General features: G+C 50.2%; 1 protein-coding gene across 2 annotated transcripts in view; it reads right to left on the reverse strand.

The window, feature by feature from the left end:
• Positions 1–9135: 9135 nt before the first annotated feature.
• PACSIN2 (protein kinase C and casein kinase substrate in neurons 2) overlaps positions 9136–18407 on the reverse strand; it is a 142675-nt gene continuing 133403 nt past the window's right edge. Inside the window, exons 11-15 of one of the 2 annotated variants that reach the window (XR_010339396.1) lie at positions 17613–17814; positions 13346–13679; positions 11620–11830; positions 10632–11082; positions 9136–9946 (exon numbers count right to left, since the gene is read on the reverse strand). The gene's annotated coding sequence lies outside the window, so the exon portion shown is untranslated. Of the gene's footprint in view, positions 9947–10631; positions 11083–11619; positions 13680–17612; positions 17815–18407 lie in introns of both variants that reach the window. The other variant, XR_010339395.1, reaches the window with a different exon arrangement.

Below are 18407 nucleotides of genomic sequence, written 5' to 3' on the forward strand. Positions count from 1 at the left end.
TGAGGCACAGTCCCCTCGTCCAGACCTTCAGTCAACACCTTTGCCGACAGCTCTCACTTTGTTCGTTGACGGCAGCTCCATCCCGCATCTCTCAGGCCCCAAGACTGCTGCCTATGCTGTAGTCACACAAACAGACATCATTGAAACTCACTCCCTTCCCTTGGGCACCACCTCACAACAGGCTGAGCTAGTGGCCCTCACTCAGGCCCTAAAATGGGCCAGAGACAAAGAAGTTAACATCTACACAGACTCAAAATACGCCTTTCTCATCGCCCACTCCCATTGCATGATCTGGAAAGAACGGGGTTTTCTCACCACTAAAGGCACCCCAGTCCTAAATGGCAAACTCATTGCCAATCTCATTCAAGCTATCCAACTCCCCAGCAAAGTGGCAATCATCCACTGCAAGGGACACCAAACCACTGGCTCCACAGTAGCAGAAGGCAATGCCTTTGCTGACAGGGTGGCTAAAGACACTGCAAGGAATCACCCGCCGCCTGCCCATCTTTATTTCCTGTCTAAATCATACAGCCCATGTTACTCAGATCAAGAAAAACAATCCTTACAAAATACTCCAGGAGTTGCATTTAGAGATAAGTGGGCTTTTAAACACAACCTTCTCATTCTCCCAGAACAACAGCGAACTCAAATAATCCAAGATATTCACAACTCTCTCCATATCGGGCCCAAGGCCCTGTTCCACTTCCTTAGTCCTCTTCTGCATCCAGACGGCCTCTCCCAAACCATCCATGAGGTCCATGCAAAGTGCCTTACCTGTGCCAAGGTTAACCCTCAGGGGTCCTGCCACCCCCGCAGACAACTTCACCAACTGCGAGGGTTTCTTCCAGGCCAAGATTGGCAAATTGATTTCACTCATATGCCTAAACACAAGCAATACCGATATCTTTTAACTATTGTGAATACCTTTTCAGGTTGGATTGAGGCTTACCCTACAACATCTGAATCGGCAAAAACGGTAACCACCCATCTAATCCAGGACATCATACCTCGCTTCGGACTCCCGACCACCATTCAGTCTGACAACGGTCCTGCCTTTATCTCCAAGGTTACTAACGCTGTTTCTACCACCCTAGGAATTCAGTGGAAGTTACATACCGCTTACCATCCACAATCTTCCGGAAAAGTAGAACGAGCCAATGGTCTCATCAAGGAACAACTAACGAAGCTCATGCTAGAGCTTCGCCAATCTTGGGTAACCTTACTTCCTATTGCCCTCACTAGGTTGAGAGCAGCCCCTCGGGGCCCATCACAGCTCAGCCCGTTTGAACTGCTGTACGGTCGCCCCTTCCTGCTCTCAACTCCACCATCTCCTGACTCCGCTCCCTTAAGGGAATACCTCCCTTATTTCACCCTTCTCCGGAGCCTTCTCCGCGAACACGCTAACGCCTCTCTTCCCCAACCAACTCAGATAGCCGACGGCACTCAAAAGGTCTCCCCCGGGGATTTGGTTCTTGTTAAGTCCTTGTCCCCAAAACCTCTCACTCCTAGGTGGGAAGGCCCGTACACGGTCATCCTCACCACTCCCTCTGCAGTAAGAATAGCTGAGGTTCCGTCCTGGATTCACCTCTCTCGGGTTAAAAAGACTCTCCATGGCCCCCCTCCCAGCTGGAGGGCCACTTCTACTGGCCCTTTGTCTCTTAAATTCACCAAAGCCTAGCCACGGTGGATTTGGTTCAGACTATAACCCAAATCAAGTATTACAGGCTGTATACGGAGAGCCATGCAATTGCCGGGAGGGCTATGTGTCTTCTGCACCTAACATGTACCTGTCTACTGTCCAGTGCGGACCCATGACGGCGTACCTCGTGTACGGCCAAAACCAAAAACCAGGGTACAGGTGCCTAAAAAATCCAACCCTAGCCTCCGTTCCACCTGGGTCCCCTCTACCCCCCTGCAACTGCTCTACAATATATCAATCTATACACAGTAGCTGTTACAACCAATATGCCACCTGCCTACAAGACGGCACCCCAGTCTTCACCGCTTGGGTCACTCGCAGGCGGGCAGGATCATCTGGAGGAAACTGGCATTTTACCACACAAATAGGCCCCTCCTATAAACACCTCAGTGCTGGTTGCCCGAAACCTTCCAGCCGGGCTGTCTGCTGGAACACCAAACCTACCATTGGCATCAGCGATGGAGGAGGCCCACACGACCAAATGAAGGCCCACCATCTTAAAGAAACTCTCACAGCATTATTTCCCTCCTTATCCTATCATCCTTTATCTCTACCCAAATCCCGCCGTCTAGATCTGGACAGATCTACCCAAAGTCTTCTTAAAGCAATACACAACTTCCTCCTACATGGCAACTCTTCGTTAGTTAACAGTTGCTGGATATGCTTACCTCTGGGAACTCCTATGCCCTTGGCTCTGCCCGCCCCTGCCAACCACAGCCAAAACGGGACCCTTCGGCTCCCTTTTTCAGTCCAACCCATAGGGAGTGCCTGCGTCAATGTCACATGTTACCAAAAAACTCCTATGCATAACTCCTATGATCTGGACGTAGGTTCCATTTTAGAGTCTTGCAATTGCTCTAGTTTCGAAAACTCTACTACGGCTTTATTTGCTCTCCCAGGGCAGAGTTTTGTTTGTGGGAACAACATGGCTTTCTCCTACCTACCCCAAAACTGGACAGGTATATGTATGGTGGCCTCCCTTTTCCCCGATGCCAGCATCGTCGCGGGGGACGATCCTGTCCCCTTTCCCAGCTTTAACTCAGTAGTAGGAAAAAACAAAAGGGCAATCCAGTTCATTCCTCTATTGGCCACCCTTGGTATCACGGCTGCAGTTTCTACGGGAACCGCTGGGTTAGGCCACTCCCTACAAACCTATCAACAACTCTCTCGCCAATTAATTAACAATGTTAATCTACTCTCATCCACCATTCAAGTTGTCCAGGACCAGCTTGATTCCCTTGCAGAAGTCGTCTTACAAAACCGCCGAGGTCTAAACCTACTCATGGCCGAAAAAGGAGGCCTGTGCCTTGCCCTGAATGAACAATGCTGCTTCTACGCCAACCGGTCGGGCATCGTCAGAGACAAAATTAAAACTCTCCAGGAAGACTTGGCCAGGCGACGGAAGGCCCTCCAGGACAACCCTCTATGGAGTGGATTTAATGGACTTCTCCCTTACCTTCTCCCTCTCCTTGGACCTGTTTTCGGCCTCTGCCTAATCCTGTTTTTCTTACCCTATCTCTTCCAGTTTCTCCAAAAGCGATTCCAGGAACTGACTAGGACTACCATCCACCAAATAATGCTCCAGCCCGCAACTCATCGACCAGAGTACCGCTACACGCCTCTCCAAACATCCTAATTCCTGCCCCAACCCTACGTCGCCCCACGACAGCAGGAAGTAGCCAGGAAAACAGCCGTCGCCCTTTTCCCTTTTTAAGGAGTTGGGAATGTCTGGTTGAAGGTTTTCTGGCTCCGTTCCCCGCCATGTGGAAGGGGCCTGAACTTCCAAGGCGGAGGCCCTTCCCCCTTCCCCATAAGGAGGGTTCTCATATCTTAACTCTACACTGGCCCTACTCAAGGCCAACGTTTTTTTACCCAGCAACTCACTAAACCAATCACCATCCGCCCCATCAGCTCCCCCAACACTTTCCACTACCCTGGTTTCCGCCTGGCAGGTCTCCTGCCCAGCAACCGACCTGGCCAATCATTACTCACCAGGTCCACTTTCCATAGCCTATCCCTACTTGCCATATCAGCTCTACCGCTACCCCAGGCTCTCGGTCCCTATAAAACAGACCGAACAAAGAAAGCACGCGCGATTCTTCCCTGCCTGCTTAAGTCGCCCGGAGATCCCAATAAAGCCATTACTGGTTACCACGCTTCCTGCCTCGTGTCGGTTGAGCGCCTGTCTACTTCCGTGGGTCGGGGGTCCCACAACCGGGGGTCGCACACTTTGTTTTTGTTATTTTTTCTTGCCGCATCTTTCTTTTTTTTGCTGTTGTTGTTGCCACATTTTTCATAGGGGCAGTTTGTAGGACTTGAGTGTTTTGAGCAGACTTATTTAATGCTTATTGATGAAAGAGTACATTAAGATGACTACTTCTCAGTTGCTTAGCAGTTGAGAAAGTTGTGAAATAAATGTTAAGTAAAAATTCCAAATGTCTGACTTGTCCTATCCAAATATGTCCTCACAGATGAGATGCTCTCTGCAGTCTAGGAGGCCCCTCCCTGGGCCCGGAGCTGCTGGGTGGGTTTGAAAGTTGGGTGTGGATTGTGCTGGTGGCCAGGACTGTCCAACAGTGGCTTCTTGTGGCCTTCTGGCCAGATTCCTAACATTTTATGAACTAATTTTGTCATTTTATTGAAAGAGTACATATTCTCAGCTATATAAAGAGCTTCTGTATGTGAAAGAACACTGAACTTAGGCTGGGCGTGGTGGCTCACGCCTGTTATCCCAGCACTTTGGGAGGCCGAGGCAGGCAGATCACGAGGTCAGGAGTTTGAGACCAGCTTGACCAATATGGTGAAACCCTGTCTCTACTAAAATTACAAAGATTAGCTGGACGTGGTGGTATGCGCCTGTAATCCCAGCTACTGGGGAGGCTGAGGCAGGAGAATGGCTTGAACTCAGGAAGCGGAGGTCACAGTGAGCTGAGATTGTGCCACTGCACTGTAGCCTGGGTGACAGAGCAAGACTCTGTCTCGAAAAAAAAAGAAAAAGAACACTGAACTTTAGAGCCCCACAGATGTTATGTGGCTTATTTCTGATGAAAATAATCATAATAAAGATTAAAAAAAATTTTTAAAGAGTACTTCTGATCTGTTTCTGAAAGATGTTTTGAATCCTCAGACATGGAAGCTGATAGTACTGCACACAGTAGGCGTCACTCAGTGTGGAGTGTGTGTGGAGAACTCCACCTGTCTTCCCATTATGTCACGTGTGCTGTGACTGTTGTTGCAGCCAGCTGGGGCACTCTGTCAAGCTGCCCTTGGAAGTACCTGCTTCATATTTTCATTTCACTCCCTGGACTGAGAGTGTTTGGAGGATATCTCAGTGGCTCCTGTGGAGGGAGCATCTGTGGGTGGAAGACAACAGGCAAGGTGAGTCAAAGGGGGTGGTCCTGGCCACTGCAGCTCTGGAATCCCGAGATAAAGATGATGGCTGCTCTGTAAAGGCAGCTCAGTGTAGACAGCAGGCCTAGAAACTTATCTCGATTCATTGTGGCAGTACCAGATAGGAGTGTGTACAAAGTACAGGAGGACAGAGGAGGGCAGCGTCTCAGGACGCTGCAGAGAGCTGACCTTCAGGGAGGTGACTTTGGAAGGATTTTGCCAGAGCCACAGGTGCCCTCCAGTTGGGCTGATGGGAAGGACCATGCTGGGCAGAGCTGTGGAGAGAGGCGGAGGTTGCAGTGAGCCAAGATAGTGCCACTGAACTCCAGCATGGGTGACAGAACAAGACTCCGTCTCAGAAAACAAAACAAAACAGCAACAAGGGACGCGTATGAGAGGGACTGCTAGGGGCAGGGAAGCTTCAGGTTGTGACCTGCCTTGTATTCTGGAGGGCAGTTCACTGGGGAGCTGTTTCTGGGTATTTAAAACAGCAGGATGAAGATCTTCAGAAAAGCAGGATGTCAGCTGAGAAGTCAGGGATGCAGATGGGGGAGGGGTGATTCAGGTGACTCCATTTCACAAAGGTCACCTCTGTCCCTGGGAAGCTCAGGGATTGCTGTCTGTGTTCCTAGGAAGCAGTGGCTCAGCTCTCTAATGAGAGGGGCTTTTAGAGTGGAATGGCCCCAGTCTTGACTCATTTTCTTAACCTGCATTTACGTGTTTGGTTGGGAATGCAGCAGCTATGTGGGTTCTGCTTCTCTTTCTTTTTTGAGACGGAGTTTTGCTCTTGTTGCCCAGGCTGGAGTGCAGTGTAGTGATCTCGGCTCACTGCAGCCTCCACCTCCTGGGTTCCAGCCATTCTCCTGCCTCAGCCTCCCAAGTAGCAGGGATTATAGGCATGCACCATCATGCCCACCTAATTTTTGTATTTTTGGTAGAGATGAGGTTTACCATGTTGGCCAGGCTGGTCTCAAACTCCTGACCTCACATGGCCCGCCTGCCTCAGCCTCCCAAATTGCTGGGATCTCTGACGTGAGCCACTGTGCTAGGTTGCTTCTCTTTCCCTATGGTTTATGCTTATGCTTACAGATCCTTGAGCTTAGTATGTCACTTTCACAAAAGTAACCAGTGCAACAGCCCACAGGTCTGGAAAACTTCACAGCCAACCCGGCCATCGGGTGGCCTGGGAGAGGGTGGAATGAGGGTGGGGCATCCAGGGGGAATTGGTTCTGTTAAGAAAGACTGCTTTCCTTTCCTTCAAGGTTCAGGGGTTAAGGTTTTTTTTTAGTAAAAAATAAAGAACCAGCCTGGCCAACAGGGTGAAACCCCATCTCTACTAAAAAGACAAAAATTAGCCGGGCTGAGGCAGGAGAATCACTTCAACTCAGGAGGCAGAGGTTGCAGTGAGCCCAGATGGCACCACTGCACTCCAGCCTGGGCGATGGAGCGAGACACTGTCTCAAAAATATATATAAATAAAAATAAAGAAGAAATGAAGAATGACTTCCTTAGTAGTCTAATGGTTAAAAAATTAAAAAGCCTACTATTTTAAACAAAGAGCGCACATCCAGGCATTGTTTGCCCAATTGAAAGTAAAGAAAACGTAGATAAGCCAGGAACGGTGGCTCATGCCTGTAATCCCAGCGCTTTGGGAGGCCAAGGTGGAGGATCACTTGAGCCCAGGGGTTCTGCAGGGGACTGCAGTGAGCTATGATTGCATTGCTGCACTCCAGCCTGCGTACCAGAGTGAGACCCTGTCTCAAAAAAAAAAAAAAAAAAAGAAAAGAAATGAAATGAAACAAAACAAAACAAAACAGAGATTCAAAAATGAAATAATGAAAAAGCTAAAGTGAAAAGTAGGCTCTCTCCCTGTCAGCCCAAGCCCCTCACCCCACCTGGAGAACCCACTGTCAATAGTTTCTGGTAAATCCAGCCAGACATGGTGCCTCATGCCAGGCACAGGTGTGTATACATGACAGGACACACACACACACACACACACACACACTCCCAGGAAAGAAAGTGGCCTTCGGGGCACGGTGGAGGAGGCAGGCTGGGATCAGACTGCACTGGTCCAGGCCGTGGCTCCACCATGCCAGCTTCGTAACTCTAGACAATGACTTCCTTGGTAAACCTCAGTTTCCCCCCGTTTCTAGCACTCCCCTGGGGGCCCAGGATTCCCGAAGAGCCTCCCCGTGGGGCTGCCAGCAGTCAGGTGGAGACTCAGGGACCGCCTGCCCCTGCTGGGCTGAGACTGGCTCTCCTGCCCTTGTTACACGGCCCCTTTCACCGCCAGTGGAAACCTGCCTCACGCTGCCCTGTCCCAGGCCCCATTGACTCCACAAACGCCGGGCCTCGCCCATGTTCTGGCAGCAGACCTTTAGGGGCAGGGCCTGCTGTGTGCCAGGCGAGCTGAGCGGTTGCTTCCTGTACACCACCACCCTTGATGTCCTCGCCCTGCCTGAGCTCATGCTGGGACAGCCTCAAGTCCTGTCTCTCCTGCCATCCAGCCCAGGGCACATGGCTGGTATCGGGTATGGCCAGGCCATGGCAGGTTGGCCAGAGGGGCTCCAAGCCCACGCCAGGCCATGGCCTCTGGAAGCTGCCCCCACGAGCAGCGTGTTCACATCAGGAAGTGCCCGCTTCTCCCACCTGGGCTCCCGTTTCTTTGCAAGGGCCAAGGGGAACAGACAGGTCCTAGAGGCTGCTCGGCTCACAGGAAGCTCAGTCCAAGCTGCAGCGCACCTCAGCCCCGCACTGGGAATCCAGGGACAGGGGGCATCTAACCGGCCGTGGGCAAACAAAAACTTCCCCGATCTGAGCTATTCTCCTCTATGAAACGGGATGTCTCGGGGAATCAGGAGCCCGAGGTCTCCCAGACATTCTGAGACCCTCAAGGGAGCTCCGCGTGGCATTGCCTATGTGCGGAATGGGCGGGAAAGGGAGCATCTGCCAGTCCTGGGACCGCGCTTCCTGCAGGAGAAGCCGCGCTGCCAGGAGCGGGACGGGGCGGGGTTGTCCAAGTTTCCCCTCCCGAGCCCCGGACTGGAGGCCGCCGGCGCGGGAACCCCGGCTGCGGCCCGGACTCGGCTGCCCGCCGCTCCCGCCCCTGACCCGGTAACCGAGTCCCAAGTGCTGCCCCGGGCCGCCCCCTCGTATATCCGGTCCACGGCTCCGGCCTCAGTTTCCCTGTGTCCCGCGGCGCTGTCGGAGTCGCACCCGTGCGGGCCCCACTTCCCGCTGCCCACTCTGGGTCCCGTCCTCACTCACCGGCGGCGAGGGCGCGCTCCGGGAAGGGCACCGCCGGGCAGAAGTTAGCCAGGCCGCTGTCCCGGGGCTCGCCCCGCTCCTTTTTCAGCTATTCACAGAATATGTTACCAATTTTCTGTCACTCTCTCTCCCTGGAGAAACGAATATTATTTTGATTCTACAGAGAAAATAAAAGAGGTATCCTGAAAAATAAAAAGGGATTTGAGTTTTTTTCTTTCTGTGTAAGAATTCAGACATTAGCAGCACTGAATCTTATTAGATCAATTCCCTGCAGAAGGCTAAAGCCTGCAGTGGTCCAGGATCCGTCAACTCTACAGATGTGGGAAAAGAATGATAAAGGGAAGCTACTAAATATTCCTTTACTAAACCGTGCATGCAAAGCATGTCGATTGCCCCTGGTTTTAACTATCTGCACCGTAAATAAGAGATCTATCAGCCAAGTAGTTAGAGGTGAAAGACTCTCCTATTATCCTTTTAATTCCAATAAAACTATTCAACCAATTTTATTCACTTACACTGTTAATAAATTAGACCCTATCCTTTAGAAACCTTGCTCAAGTTGAAAACAGAAAAAAAGGGTCATATCTTTCAAATTTTTCTCTCCAATTTCTACATATTAATTAATCTTATGCACTGGATTTTGAACTATGGAAACAAATTTTATTTTTGTGTTTAGTCAAGTAAAAACACTATGTAAAGGAAAACTCTAGACAGAGTGAAACTCCATCTCAAAACACCAAAAAAAAAAAAAAAAGAAAGAAAACTCAGAGAATGCGAACTTGCTATGCAGTTTAATGTTGATTCCAGAATATATCCGTTGCATAGGAGGAGGGCAAGGCATCCATGCTAGCTAGTTGAAATACAAGTTGAATTTGTAAATTAAGGAAAGTCAGGGTAATCCAGACCTCACCGTGTAAAGGAAACTGAACAAGAAATTTAGGATGAGTTTGGCATAATTTGTAGTACTCTAATCAGAGGAATCAATGCAATCAAAAGCACATTTTTATTCACACTAGTTGGAGAGAAATGTCCAAATCAAAGTTGTAGCCATACACATTTCCAATCAAATTTCTCTGGTGATTGGCACCTCAAATTACAGTGCTTGTGTTGAATGCATGTGAGATTACACGTGAATTAGCCTGGCATGCTGACTCATGCCTGGAATCCCACCGCTTTTTGAGGTCAGGGTGAGATTTAGGTGGCGTGGGGCAGGGTGGGGAGACATTGGGGCAGGGTGGGGAGTCATTGGGGCAGGGTGGGGAGAGATCGGGGCAGGCTGGCTGGCACTGCAGTTGATCACATCTTTATTCTCCCATGCCGCTTTTTCAGTCTCCTGGATGTTGGTCTTGTACGTCTGCCTGTGGTGACTCCGAATCCTTCCGGGGATCGGCGGGGACGTTTAGCGGGTAGGGGCCCCTCAGCTCTCCCCCACCTCCATTCCTGGGGAGGGACCAGTCGGAGACTTTGGCTGCCAGCTGTGGGTAGGGAACAGCTGCTTACTGCAAGGGCTGCAGCATCCTTGGGCTGGGTGTCCTCCCATTCCATGGGGGAATCCGAGGAACTGCGGAGGTGGTCTTTCCCCAGCACCTAGTACATAAAGATTGATCCAAAACATCATAAAACAAACAGATGACCTTTTCTACTTACAGGAATAAGATAACATTTTACAACTGTCAAAGCAAGCGATAAATCTTGAGGACAACAATTTCAAATGGCATGAGAATAATCACAAGCTTCAGTGAATACTTGGCAAACAAAGTGATAAAACTAGCCCAGTACAAAAACTTCAAGAAACACAATGTCTAATAAAACCACACAGCCTTCACCCAGCCATAATATTAGGTCAGTGAACCAGAAATAGACTTTTGCAATATCAAACTCCTTTCAGTTCCTTCTTTCCCTCAGCTCAACTGCTTCCAGGGGGGAAAAACGTGTCTGGGCTCAAACTCCATGATGGCGGAGACACTTAGGGGTCTCTACACTGGAGTGATCCCCACACTGGGTCAGGCTTCCCAAAGGGAAGGACGCCTCCTGCAGGGCTGTGTGCGCTGGGCACTCCATGGCCCTTGGAGTGGAAACTCACAGGCACCTGGGCCTTGTCAGCCCTGTTCATTTCTGTCAGGCTCCTGCTATGGACATTTCCCTTTAAGGCCCTGGGACTGCAGTCGACGGAAGCGAGGTTTCCCTGAGTCTCCAGGGGCCTCGACATAGATGCTGCTCCCCCACTGCTACAGGGGCCCCCTTTCTCCTCCTCCTGCCCCTGGGTCTCTACCTCATCATCCACTTCCATCGCTTCTTCCAGCTCTTCTTCCGCCGCCCCCGCCTCCGCCTTTGGGGTCTGGCCCGGCGCTTTCCCCATGGTGTTTCTGCTGCCTGCAAAGTTGTGTGGAGGCAGCACAGGTTTCTTTCTCGATGGGGGCCTCCAGACCCGGGGAGGAGGGTCCCACTGTTGGTTGCTGGAGCTCAGGGTCTTGCAGCTGACTACTATGCAAAGTTGAAGACCCGGCTCGGGGGACAAGGTGAAGCGATGAGAGTTTAGCGCTCCCGGGGCAGGCGCACGTGCAGGAACTGCGGGGTGAACCTGGCGACTTGAAGAGTCTTCATGGACGTTAGGTGACCATGGTGGGGCAGGCAGACGCGCAGGAACTGCGGGGTGAACCTGGCCGGCTGAAGAGTTTGTGTGGACTGGAGGTGACCCTTGCAGTTGCCACTGCTGCTGGAGCCTGCGGTGTACCCAGGAACAAAATACACTTAGTACATTTCCCATGTTAGGAAAGTTGTGCACAGACCAATACAATGGTCAGAAATGGAGAGGGTAGTCCTGAGTCACCCACTAGTCTGTGTCCGGGTGGGGCACTGGGCAGCTGGGCTCTTATGACATCTCAATGGGGCTGGTGACAGAGCAGGGCCGGTTGCCTCTCCGGGAGCTCAGACACACCCCCTCCCCCTCTCCGGGGGCTCAGACACGCCCCCTTACCGTCTCCGGGAGCTCAGACACACCCCCTCCCCCTCTCCGGGAGTCTGGGAAAAAAGCCCCATCAGAACCTACCTGATACCATTTTGTCCCATCCAGGCCCCACTCCCTATCTACCATTTTGTCTTCTGCAGGCCCCACTCTGTGCCTGCCATTTTGTCTTCTGCAGGCCCCACCCTGTGCCTGCCATTTTGTCTTCCTGCCTACTATTTTGTCCTATCTGGGCCCCACTCCCCTCCGTTTTGTTCCATCCGGGTCCCACTCCCCTCCATTTTGTCCCACTCACCTTGGGCACAGCCAATCAAATGCCTCCACTCCCTATAAAACCCCGTGCCTGAGAGGAGTCCACACGACTTCTCCAGCCCCTCCTGTCCAGACCGCAGAACCTCACCCGGGAGCCTGAATAAATATCTTCGCATTGGATTATCTTCGTGCTGGCCTCAGTTTCTTCATTTCAAACGTGCAAATGAAAACCATAAGACACCACTTCACAACCACTAGGAGAATTATAATTAAACAGTCAGAGAATAACATATGCTAGCAAGAAACTAGAACCCTTGGCCAGGCCCAACACTCATGCTTGTAATCCTAATATTGTGGGAGACAATGGCAGGAGGACCACTTGAGGTCAATAATTTGAGACCAGCTGGGACAACATAAGGAGACCTCATCTCTATTAAAAATAAAACTTAAAGGCCAGGCACAGTGGCTTATGTGTGTAATCCCAGCACTTTGGGAGGCCAAGGTGGGCAGATTACCTGAGGTCAGAAGTTCGGGACCAGCCTGACCAACATGGAGAAACCCCATCTCTACTAAAAACACAAAATTAGCTGGGTGTGGCGGTGCACACCTGTAATCCCAGCTACTCCGGAGGCTGAGGCAGAATTGCTTGAACCCGGGAGGCAGAGGTTTCAGTGAGCTGAGATCACGCCATTGCACTCCAGCCTGGGCAACAAGAATGAAACTCCGACTCAGAAAAAATAAAATAAAAGTAAAACTTAAAAACTTAGCCACGGGCCAGGCGCAGTGGCTCACGCCTATAATCCCAGCACTTTGGGAGATTGACACTGGTGGATCACTTGAGGCCAGGAGTTCATGACCAGCCTTCCCAACATGGCAAAACCCCGTCTTTACTAAAACTACAAAAAATAGCCAGAGATGGTGGCACACACCTATAGTCCCAGCTACCTGGGAGGCTGAGGCAGGATAACTGCTTGAAGCTGGGTGGCAGAGGTTGCAGTGAGTCAAGATTGCACCACTGCACTCCAGCCTGGGCAACACAGCAAGACACCATCTCAAAAAAAAAAAAAAAAAATTTATATATATATATTTACCAGTTTATAAAAAACAGTTGATCCAAATTATTTTTCTGACAAAATGGAACAAGATTAAACTTTAAGAATTTTTAAAATAGGCAACCTTATAAAGGTTGTGAACCAACTTTTGGATAACACAGTTTAAATCAGTTACCAATATACTGGGTTGGATAAAGAATAGTTAGTTGTGAGGCCGGGTGCGGTGGCTCACACCTATAATCCCAGCTCTTTGGGAGGCGGGTGGATCACGAGGTCGAGAGATCGAGACCATCCTGGTCAACAAGGTGAAACCCTGTCTCTACTAAAAATACAAAAATTAGCTGGGCATTGTAAGGCTGGTTGCGTTGCGGAGACCTCGGACACAGCCCCTTCCCTCTCCGGGAGCTCAGCTGCTCCCCGCTCCCTGACGGAGAGCTCGGACACACCTCCTTCCCTTGCCGGGAGCTCGCACACACCCACCCACCCCTCTCCCCGCCAGAATCTACCTGATAGCATTTTGTCCAATCCAGGCCCCACTCCCTGCCTGCCATTTTGTCTTCCTACCTACCATTTTGTCCTATCTGGGCCCCACTCCCTGCCTACCATTTTGTCCTATCTGGGCCCCACTCCCTACCTACCATTTTGTCCTATCTGGGCCCCACTCCCTGCCATTTTGTTCTATTCGGGCCCCACTCCCCGCCATTTTGTCCCACTCACCTTGGGCACAACCAATCAAACGCCTCCACTCCCTATAAAACCCCACGTCTGAGAGGAGTTCGCGCGACTTCTCTGGCCCTTCCTGTAGGATCGCAGAGCGTCACCCGGGAGCCTGAATAAAACCCTTTGCATTGGATTATTTTCGTGCTGGCCTCAGTTTCTTCATCTTACTCTCGGCGAGAACAGACCTTACAGGCATGGTGGTGCGCGCCTGTAGTCTCAGGTACTCGGGAGGCTGAGGCAGGAGAATTGCTTGAACCTAGGAGGCGGAGGTTGCGGTGAGCCGAGGTCGTGCCATTGCACTCCAGTCTGGGTAACAACAGTGAAACTCCGTCTCAAAAAAAAAAAAAAAGGAATAGTTAGTTGTGAAAACATGACTGCGTTATGTGAGGCAGCCCAAAACAGATGAGTGAGTCTAACCAGTCCGTACAGTATTCTCTTGGACTCAATTTTTTGTCTTTGAAGAAAAGAATGTTGCCATTTCTTTTAGTAGAGGGAGGAAGTCTTTCCAAGGGAATTTCATCTTTTGCTTTTAAGAAACAGCATGAAGTTCATAATGATTTTCATTTTGTATCTGCTGGTTTTCAAGTGTTTTTAACTTAAACAGTCAGTATTCCAGAATAGCCATTTAGAGGATAAAGAGGAGGAATTGTGAGGAGTGGGGAGGCTCCAGAGAGGAAAAATTTCAGCTAGCTTTGACACAGTGTTTTGTAGGAAGGCAATCTTTGAGTCCTGAATGGACTTGTTTTTTAGCCTCAAGATACCAATGAGAAATGCATACTTTATTGGGAGTGTTGGCCGGGCGTGGTGGCTCACGCCTGTAATCCAAGCACTTTGGAGGCCAAGGCGGGCGGATCACCTGAGGTCGGGAGTTCAAGACCAGCCTGAGCATCATGGTGAAACCCCGTTTTCATTTAAAAAAAAAAAAAATTGGGAGTGTATTTTATAACCATGGTCTTGTTTAAAGAATAAACTAGGCCAGGTGCAGTGGCTCACACCTGTAATCCTAGCACTTTGGGAGGGCAAAGTAGGCAGATCACCTGAAATCGGGAGCAGCCTGACCAACATGGAGAAACCCATCTCTACTAAAAATACAAAATTAGCCGGGCATGGTGGCACATGCCTGTAATCCCAGCTACTCTGGAGGCTGAGGCAGAACTGCTTGAACCCGGGAGGCAGAGATTGCGGTGAGCCGACATGGTGCCATTGCACTCCAGCCTGGGCAACAAGAATGAAACTTCATTTCAAAACAAAAAACCCCACCTAAGTCACTGTACCCCATGCCCACTCCATGGCCCAAGACCCTTTCACATGTAAATTCTAGAGTTGTAAGCCTTTAAAGGGCAGGGACTTTCTCTGTGAGCTCAAGCCTGGCTATTAGGCAGCTACGCTTCCTTGCTCCTGGCCGAACAAATCACCCCTTCCTTCCCAGTTCAGTGTTCAAAAGGTTTGTTTCTCAGCTTTTCCTGCTCCATTAAGACTGACAAAACAGACTCCTTGTGGCAATAAGACACCAAATTTCAACCTGACTCTAGTATCACATCGCATGCTCTCTGAGGGCTGCCAACTAAGAAATTTCATCTACATAACAACAACCTTGGCTTCCACAACCCTTTTATCTTAAGCATTCTTTCTACTGACGACTTAAGTGTTTAGACAGAGTTTAACTCTGTCAGCCAATTGCCAATCAAGAAATCTCTGAATCCGGCCGGGCGCAGTGGCTCATGCGTGTAATCCTAGCACTTTGGGAGGCCAAGGTGGGTGGATCACCTGAGGTCAGGAGTTCAAGACCAGCCTGGCCATCATGGTGAAACCCCCATCTTATTAAAAAAAAAAAAAGAAAGAAATCTCTGAATCCACCTGTGACCTGAAGCCCCTCCCCAAGATATCCCACCTTTTAAGACTGAAGCAACATACACCTTCCAGGTATTGACTTATATCTTTGCTCGTGACACCTGTCTCCCTAAAATGTATAAAACCAAACGATAACCCGACCACTTCAGGCACACTTTCTCAGGGCCTCTTTTTATTTTTTATTTATTTATTTATTTATTTTTAAAGACAGGGTTTCACCGTGTTGGTCAGACTGGTCTTGAACTCCCGACCTCAGGTGATCCGCACACCTGTAGTCCCAACTACTTGGGAGGTTGAAGCAGAATTGCTTGAAGCTGGGAGACGGAGTTTGCAGTGAGCCGAGATCATGCCACCGTACTCCAGCCTGGGCAACAGAGTGAGCTTCCATCAAAAAAGACAAAAAGAAAGGCAGAAAACAGCACTTGTGCATATATATACCAGGAAAAAGACTAGAAAAAAAATACTCCCAACATTAGCAGTGTAACCTCTGGAAGTCAGGATCACAGATAACTGTAATGTTTTTCTGAATACCTTTACTAAATTTCCAAATTTTCATCTGCGCCTTTGTTCCTTTCACAATCAGGACAAAAAATAATTAAGATTGCTATTGAAAAATACTATAAAGGGGTGGGGCCGCCTAGCTGTCTTTGCCCAAAAGTGGCCAGTGAGCTGCGTATAGTTCCCATGCTCTGAGGCTGCTGCCTTGGTGCTGAAAGCCATTGAGCTCAGGGTCTTTCAGGTCTTTGTACCCTAACCCTAACCCTAGGGCGCTCCGGGTTTCTGCAGCCTCCGCCAGGTCTAGCACCCGATATTCCTCTCACATCTGAGTTTTGGCCTCCTGACAGTTGGTGCTGGTATCCTTTTCCCCAAAAGAGTAATGTCATTTATATAGTTCATTTCTTCCTTCCTCTTCTAGCCTTTTCCACAAAGGATTTGGAGATGCCTAAAACAACATAATCTGGGTTTCATAGGAATCTAGGTTTCCTGTGTTTTTTCTTTTTGGTTTAGCTCCACAGACATGGGCTAGAGGGAAGATGAAGCCCGTCGCTGTCCTGGCAGGCTCCCTGTTCAGTGAGGGACACAGACCAGCGGTGACAGCAGGGACAGGTGTGCTGTGATGAGGTGCTCTACAGCAGAGGAGGGGACTTCCAGTCAGGCAGTTCTGCAGACGGGGTAACCCCAGACACAATAGGTATCATTTAGTGGGCGCCACTGTGTGCAGGTGCCAGGATAAGGGCTGAACTGCCCGGAGGCAGGTGCCCTCGTGGTGCGGTAGCTCAGCCTGGTGGCCAGGGGCGCGGCACGACCATGCCCGGCTCCGAATCCTAGTTCTGCTGTGTACAGCTGCTGCCCTCGGGCAAGTTACCTACTCTTTCGGTGCCTCAGTTTCCCCACCTATAAAATGAAGATAATAATATTACTGAACTCATGGTGTTGCTGTGAGGATTAACTAAGTTTGTTTTTTGTTGTTTTTTTGAGACGGAGTCTTGCTCTGTCGCCCAGCCTGGAGTGCAGTGGCGCGATCTCGGCTCACTGCAGCCTCTGCCTCCAGTGTTCAAGCAATTCTCCTGTGTTAGCCTCCTGAGTAGCTGGGACTATAGGCGCACACCACTACACCCGGCTAATTTTTGGTATTTTTAGTAGACACAAGTTTTTGCCACGTTGCTCAGGCTGGTCTCGAACTCCTGACCTCATGATCCACTTGCCTCGGCTTCCCAAAGTGCTGGGATTACAGGTGTAAGCCACTGGGCCCAGCCTATTTGTGTGTTTTATCAAGCACTTCCACACCCTTGGACTCTGATAGTGAGAGAGGAAGACAGGAACCATTTCTCCATTTTCCAGATCAGGAAACCAAAGGACAGGGAGATGAAATGCCTGAGGACATGCAGCTCAGGTGTGACACAACAGAGTGCCCATCATGTACTGTGGGACACGAGGTGACCTCTACCACCTGGTGACCACCTAATTCCTCCTGCTCTTTGCACGGGAACCATAGGAATAGCTCGGGATGAGATGTCATGCTGGTCTGTGACTCTCAATCCCTGGACTCTCTTTGTCCATACTGACCCCACCCCCTAGGGCCTGGGGCCAGACTGATCAGTCTCTGGGTCCCCAGGGCCCAGCTCCTGAGCTAGTGTTAGGGAATGTTTGCCCGTCACACAGACAAATCAATAAACACATAGAATCTCTGATACTTTTGGCCGCAGTGATTCGTGTTTTGGGCCAGGGGTTGTCAAAGTGTGGTCTGGCCCAGCATCATCTGGGGGCTAGTTGGATGGGGATGCTCTGGGCCCCATCCCTAACCTAGCAACAAGGAAGCTGTGAGATGTAGCCCAGCAAGCTGAGTCCTAATAGGCCCAGCAGGAGTTTGGGAATCACTGGGTGTGGCCACAGAGCCATTCGGAGTCCACACCTGCTGTCTGGAGTTGGGCTCATCTGAGTGTAAATGGCCCTTAACTTGCCATGTGGGCTGAAGAAAGCCACTCAAGCTCTCTGGTTTCGGTGTCCTCATCTGTAAAGTGGTGCTTGTGTCTCCTGAGAAGGTTTATTCAGTAGGCCCCTCCTATCTGCAGTTTCACCTTCTGTGGTTTCAGGAACTCCTGGTCAACCATGGTCTGAAAATATGAAATGGAAAATTCCAGAAATGAACAATGTATACTTTTTTTTTTTTTTTTTTTTTGAGATGGAGTCTTGGTCTGTTGCCAGGCTGGAGCACAGTGGTGTGATCTCAGCTCACTGCAAATTCTACCTCCCGGGTTCAAGCAATTCTCCTGCCTCAGCCTCCTGAATAGCTGGGATTACAGGTGTGTGCCACCACGCCCAGCTAATTTTTTGTATTTTGTAGACACAGGGTTTCACCATGTTGGCCAGGTTGGTCTTGAACTCCTGACCTCAGGTGATCCACCCACCTCAGCCTCCCAAAGTGCTGGGATTACAGGCGCGACTCACCGCGCCTGGCCAGTCATCCTTACTTTTCAGCAAATGAAGCTCAGGCATTTTCTGTTTGTCTGCGGTCCAGCCTGACCCCCTGCCCAGGTAGGGACTCACGGACACTTCCTACAGGAAGTCAGGGAACAGCTCAAGGATTGAGCAGTGCTCTTATCTCTGAGGCCTTGGGGCCTGGGTTGGGAGGCCTGAGACTTCTAGAACCCGCCTCACACATTCTCAGAAGACAACTCTGGCCCTTTGTCTCTGGCTGTCCTACCGT

Source organism: Aotus nancymaae, unplaced genomic scaffold, assembly GCF_030222135.1.
Source record: "Aotus nancymaae isolate 86718 unplaced genomic scaffold, 86718_ANA_hifiasm-v0.15.2.pri h1tg000076l, whole genome shotgun sequence".
Classification (NCBI taxonomy): domain Eukaryota; kingdom Metazoa; phylum Chordata; class Mammalia; order Primates; family Aotidae; genus Aotus; species Aotus nancymaae.